The following is a 6,287-nucleotide window of genomic DNA, read 5'->3' as shown; positions in this document are numbered from 1 at the left end:
GCGGGCTGCGCGAGCTGCGGGCTGCGGGGCGGCCTGGCGGGAGGCCCGGCGTGCGTCAGCGCCGTGAGCCCCGGAGTTTTCCACTGACGAGGAGGGCGGAGCTGCGGGCGGGGCCGGGGCTCAGCCAGTCTCTCCCGCCGCTGCGGCCGGACGCGCAGACCTGGCTCGGCTGCACCGACGGCCGCCCGGCCGAGCGCACTGCGGGTCGCTGCGCGCGCTGCGACCCTGGGACGGGGACGAGGGTAGCCGCGGCGTCCTTGGCGAGCGTTGGCTGCACAGGTAAGAGCCGGAGACCTAGAAACGCGACCGGCAGGGAATTGGGGCAGGGGTCGTTCAGCCCGAGTGGCGCTGTCACTCCGACCTCTTTTGCTTATCTTGGGTCCTCCCGAGGGGCCGCCGGGATCCGGACGCCTAGCCCGGCTGCAGATCGCGCACCCCGGGTGGGAGCCCACCGCTGCGAGGGGGGGAGCCCCAGGCTTCCCTTCCCCTCCCCCGCGCCGCTGCTGTTACCCCAAGATGCCCAGGCGCCCCAAAGCCGGGTGCAGGTGGCAGAGGGACGGGGCGCGCGTGCCCGGCGGCTGAGTTTCCTTTTGACCTAGTTGCCTGAGAACTTTTCAGAAGTTACTCGCGTGGCCGGGGCAGGTGACATTGGTCGTCTTCCTCCTCGGGCTCCCTAGGGGGGGCGAGAGTGCCGGAGCTGCGGCGTGTGCCGGGCGCCCCCGGCAGGCGGGGGTCAGGGAGGGCGTGGAGGGATGAGTGAGGAATGAGTGAGGCTCGGTGAGTCACGGACCCTGGGAGGCAGGGAGGGGGGCGGAAGATTGTGTCGTACGTTCACCTGTCACCGTCACACGCAGAGGCCACTGCCGTGAGTCACGGGGCGCAACTCCACCGACCACCCGCGGGCACTCGTAGGCTCTCTCCCACGCACTTCTATTCCCTCTTCTGCAAGCATTTCCTCCCCTTCCTCAGTTTCCCCTCCCCGGGGGCCCTCTCGCCTTCTTCACGTACTGTAGAAATGCCCACACCACAGCAACAGCCACACACTTAGTCACTCGGGTTGCCGGTACAGTCATTCTCAGACGTAGCCCACATTCCTGACAGCAGAGGATCCGACCCTGCGCTCGGGCTGCTCACCCAACACCTCCGGCCCGAAGTCTCACCCCCATTGCCGGGAGTAAGTCTGCACTCCCTGCCCCCGAATTTTTGACAACCCCGCCCCCATCCCTCCCGCTGTCACCGTATCCACCCCCTTTTCTCGTAGGCCCTTGTCCTGTCAGTTCACCTGGCCCTGCCCTGTGTGTCCTAAGGGTCACACCCTCTCCCTCAGAGGTGCTGAGCCGCCTTTTAGCCAGGCAAATCTAGAATTGTCGGTCCCTGCTTAACACCCTTGGGTGGCTTCCTGTGCCCTCGGGCTAACACAAGCCCTCTTAACTGCACCTCCACCAGGAAGGCGCGCTTCTTGTCCTTGCTCCAGTCCCTGGACCGTGCTGTGTCCCTTCTGGAAATCTGCCAACGTCCCTTCCTCAGAGGGACCTGCAACAGAGTCCCCAGTTGTACCCTTCCTATAACTCCAGCTTGAGAGATGTTGGCTGTAGGTCTTCTTCCCTTGTGCACCAAGTGTCTGCCTACAATGCTTGGCGTCTTTTGGAAACTTAGCAAGAATTTGATTGAATGAATGAATGAATGAATGAATGTGAAAAACGGGCTTTAGGCAGAGGAAGCACTAACTGTCAGGTACAACTTTCCCTGGGTAGAAGAACCAAGTATTTCATATAGCCTGCAAACATTTGGCATTTACCCAGTGCAGGGCCCTCGAGGCTGAATCGAAAGAACTGTCCCCTCCCCCCTGATCACTTTCGGAGGCACCGGTGGGGGAGGGGCATGTCGATGTGCTTCCTGTCTGCCGTGTCTTGAGCTGCCCTGCACTTTGTTTCTGCGAGGTCCAAGACAGCTCCGAGGTGATCTCTCCGCAGCCCAGGAAGTCCTCCAGGAGGGTCTGGGGTCCTGTGACCCAAGGTGTCAGGAGTGGGAGCGTGACTGATCAGGACCTGGGGTTCTGAGGTCAAAGGACACATTCTTCAGATTCCTGGAAGGGGGATCGAGGTAGTTCGAGGTGCCCCCTCCCAAGTACCAGCCCTGGCTGGGGGCTGGGCCACATCGGTGGGCTGAGGCTTCCCACAGCTGCCCCTTGGTTGTGGGGTGGAATAATAGCCTTCCCTGGATTCAGAGTACTAGATAGCTGTGGTCACTAGCCTGGGGTGACATTCCGTTCTCTGGGCTGTCAGTGCCTGTGTATGGTGGCAGGAAGGGGGAGGCCCCAGATTCTCAGGCTGCTGCCATCCCGGAAGGAGCCTGCCTGGTTCTCTTTGATTCCGGGGCCTGTCTGTGGTGCTCTCAGGGAGTGTGGTGTCTGTCTGAGCCAGCTCCTGGGAATGGCTTTTCCTTCCTCCAGGTCCCTGGGACAGGACTCTGCTCACCCTGGGAACGGGATCTTGATTCCTGAGTAGCTGCCGCGGCCCCTCCCCCACGCCCTGACTCACTGTCTGGCACTTTTCTCGCACTCTCTAGCTATCTTCCATTCCTTTTACTGACTTGGCCTCTTCCTGTCCCTGACTTCTCAGCCTCTGGATCCCAGGTGGCACCCTTCCCTCCTGCCCTCCCTCTGCTCAGACCCAGCCAGAGGTCCAGCCTGGAGCACAGCTTAACCTTTCTGGGATGTTCACAGCTTTGGATGTGAACACTCTTTGGCCTTAGTTCTTATCTGGATACACTTGACTGTGGAGCCCTGGTCCGGGCTGCACCTCCCTCTCTGACATCTGTCTGTTTACTCTTGGGGAACTGGGAGCCTCTGAGATACCATCACACCCTTGCCTGCAGCCCAGTGAGCTTCCCTCCCCTGCCCTCAAAGCCACCTTTGAACACTAAGCTCTGACCCTGGCTGGGAGATGGGCATGTGTCCCCTCCTTAAATTAGCTTTCAGGAGCAGGAAAAAGTCACATGGAGACCCGTGGGCAACGAACTGTCCTGACCGCTTGTTTGGGGCCAGGTTTACTATGGCTGGGGTGAGGGAGGCCGTTACACTGTGGTTAGATAAGGAGAGAGCGCTGAGGAAAATCCAGGATCTCTGAGCCATTTCAGCCAGTCTGAACCGCCTACAAAAGACATTTTTCTGTTTCCAGCGGTTGGGGCATCCAAAATCAAGGCCCCAACCTGGCGTAGATGGGCACTATCTTACTGTTTTCTTATAATAGAGGGACAGGTCCTCCATCTCTTTAAGAATGATTTAATTTTTGTGTGTGAATGTTTTGCCTGCATGTAGGTCTGTGTGTCATGTATATGCCTGATGCCTTTGAAAGCAAGAAGGGGTGTCATATCCCCTGAAACTGGAGTTACAGATGGTTGTGAGCCGCCATGTGAGTGCTGGGAATTGAATCCCGGACTGCTGGAAGAGAAGCAGGTGCTCCTAATTGCCCTCCAGCCACTCTCTTCTTCAAGGAACTGAACCTAGGGTTTCATGCGGGTCAGATAGCTGAGCCGTGTCCCTGGCCCTCAGAGGTGCAGGTCCGTGACAGCGTATGTCTGTCAACCCAGCACTTGGGAGGGAGATGAGGAATTGAGACCATCGTGGGCTACAGGAGACCCTTTCTCACTCAGGATACTCAGTAGAGGAGTATTTTTGTTGGAAAGTGTTCTGTCCATAGCAGCACCCCTGAAAAGGCAGAAGCGGGGAGCTTTTGAGGTTTGTTTGGAAATGCCTTTTTGGGGAAGGGGGTCTTACTCTGTAAATCAGTTTGGCTTGAAACTCCAGGCAGTTCTCATGCCTCACCTGGGACTTGATAGATTCAAGCTGTGGCTTCTGGAAGGGTGTAAGGCTGGGCTGTTCCAGTCTGTGCAGAAGCCAAGGAGGTTGGCAGGGACAGGGCTTCAGCATGGGGCCTGCAAGGTAGTATCTTCATTCTACCCTGGTTGTGGGGTCTAGGGCGGCTCAGGAGAGGGATAGGTGGTAGCAGGTGGGGGCAAAGACATGGAACAGGTGGTAAACTACACACTTGTGTTGAGAAGCCAGCTCAGGGCTTTGCACAAGCACCTCACCACGGAGCTATACCATCAGCCCAAATTTTGATAGATAGTGACCTGCATAGAAACACACATACACACACACACACACACACAGTCTAGGAATATAAAAAATACAGCTAGAGGAATTTTAAAACATTTAATTCCCACACAAACTACCTTGAACATCAATCTTCCCATACTTCTCCAGGACCCCTGCAAACTGTCCGCAGTACACACTCCTCCTGCTGGCTTCTCTAGCCTGGCTGTGGAGAGGGCAGAGACAATTGGGGTCCCCACCGACTGGTTCTACTTTCTGATAATCTTGGTCCGTGTTTAGTCTCATGAGTCCTAGAGCCGATTATTTTTTGCACACTCAATGAGCACAAATCACTGAGAGAGAACTTGATGGGTATTGATTCCTGTACACCTCCCAGTCCTAGAGGTTCTAATTTGTTTTCTTTGCTTTGAGACACTGTATCTCATAGCTGAGGCTGATCTTGAACTCTTAATTCTCCTGCCTCTACCTCCCAAGTGCTGGGATATCAGGTGTGCACCGCCCTGCCTGGCCTCTGAGGATTTAAGACCATTGGAGACAGTGATGTTAAGGAATTAGCCCAGGATGGCCCAGCCAATAACCAGGCCAGGGTTCAAATGTAGCTAGCGAATTCTGGCACTGGTTAGCCACTAGGATACCTCCAGAATCTCTGCCTGGCCTGTGTGAACTTCAGGACTGAGCACTGCCTTGGTGTGGGTGCAAGAAGGGGTGGGGGGAGGACTGGGGAGGGGTGGCTGCAGGTTTCTGGCTTGAGCAACTGGGTGGGTGGCAGTGCTGTTACTAAGACAGGGAACACAGGAAGAGGAACAGATGGCATGGGGGATGGGGAACAGACAGGGTTCAATTTGGGGCCTGGGAATTATGTATTTCCAGGGGAAATGGGCCCTTGGTCTTGGGGTCTCAGAGATGGACCTTTTGTCTTATGGACAGCACCTGAAATTAGAGAAAAGAATGGTGTGTGTCGTGTTGTGTCCCACGCTTTGGACTGTGGTGGTGGCCGTGACAGGATGTTTAGGGGCTGCCTGTCAGCTTGTGTGTATGAGTGTGTCTGTGGTCAGGGTGCCTGGCTCATGCCCAAACATCTCCTGGGAGAGCCTACAGGTCAACCGAGCTGTTTGTGTTTGCGGTTTGACTCTGGGAAGGGGGGTAGCCAAGGCTGAGAAGCCGCCCCGGAAACACCTGTCATCCTCTCTCCCCCAGGTCCAGGGTGGGGTCTTGGCCTGGTTCTCCCATGCCTGCCATGGAGGAGAAGGCTGTCGCTTCCATGAGTACTTTTATCCACTGAGTGGGCTGACAGCTGGTTCTCTCAGATCAGGGGCTTGCAGGAAGGCTTGGGATAGGGCATGCGACCGTAGGAATGACAGATACCTCAGTGGAGAAGACCCTTACAGCTTTCCTGCCCCTTTCACTTCCTGTGATGGTGCTGGGGGAGGGGTCCCAGCTGTGGCCATTCAGCCCTGAAGGAGTGAGTTCCTCGGGACTCTAGCCAGTCAGTCACGCAGCAGGTAGCTTCCCTCAGCCCACATTCTCTGATCCCTAAGTCCTGGAGGGAGGGGCTGTTACTGGTTCAAGCTCTGGGAGTTAGGGAAGGCATTTTCACCCCTCCCCGCCAGCCTGACTGGTGAGTGACCGCACCCTGCCAGAGGTCCAGAAAAGCCACAAGTAAGGGAGGCTTGGATTGCAGCTTTCTGGGTCAGTCTCACTATTAGAGGTTTTGTTTTGTTTTAAGGAGAATTAACCATGTTAGAGTAGAAGGCAAAACATAGGTGAATTTTGAGATCATAGTATCCTGCCTGAAGTCCAGCCTAGAGCAGGGGACTTTTTCTCCTGTGGCATGGGACTTTCTGAGGGAAACTCTAAGAAGCTCCATCCTGGGGAGGGGAGGGGCTTGGGGAAGTCCTTCTGCTTGGAGTGGAGCCAATGTCAAACCCAGTGGCTACTCCCAGAGTGCCTAGTCAGCCTGGGCAAGGTGGCAGGCCTGTGCAGTGGAGGAGCACTGCCTTTAGAGGCAGGCTGTGCAGATGGCCGCTGCAGAAGCCTTGCACACAGCACACAAAGGCACACAGACCCGAGTGCCTGTGAGTCAGCCTCCAGGATTCCTGGGAGGATGAGCCAGGGCAGGCTGAGTTCTGTCAGTCCATCTGTCAGTCTGTCTGCCTTCTGGCTCTGTTGG

At 56.5% G+C, this 6,287-nt stretch overlaps 1 protein-coding gene across 2 annotated transcripts in view; it reads left to right on the top strand.

Annotated features, from left to right (window-relative positions):
• Positions 1-180: 180 nt before the first annotated feature.
• The window catches only part of Csrnp1 (cysteine and serine rich nuclear protein 1), an 11,781-nt gene continuing 5,674 nt past the window's right edge, over positions 181-6,287 (top strand). Inside the window, exon 1 of one of the 2 annotated variants that reach the window (XM_005348106.2) lies at positions 181-279. The gene's annotated coding sequence lies outside the window, so the exon portion shown is untranslated. Of the gene's footprint in view, positions 280-1,163; positions 1,175-6,287 lie in introns of those variants that run through there. The other variant, XM_026778950.1, reaches the window with a different exon arrangement.

This window comes from Microtus ochrogaster, chromosome 5, assembly GCF_000317375.1.
Source record: "Microtus ochrogaster isolate Prairie Vole_2 chromosome 5, MicOch1.0, whole genome shotgun sequence".
Classification (NCBI taxonomy): domain Eukaryota; kingdom Metazoa; phylum Chordata; class Mammalia; order Rodentia; family Cricetidae; genus Microtus; species Microtus ochrogaster.
Note: the sequence above shows the minus strand (reverse complement) of the source record. Positions and strands in the feature narration are given on the sequence as shown.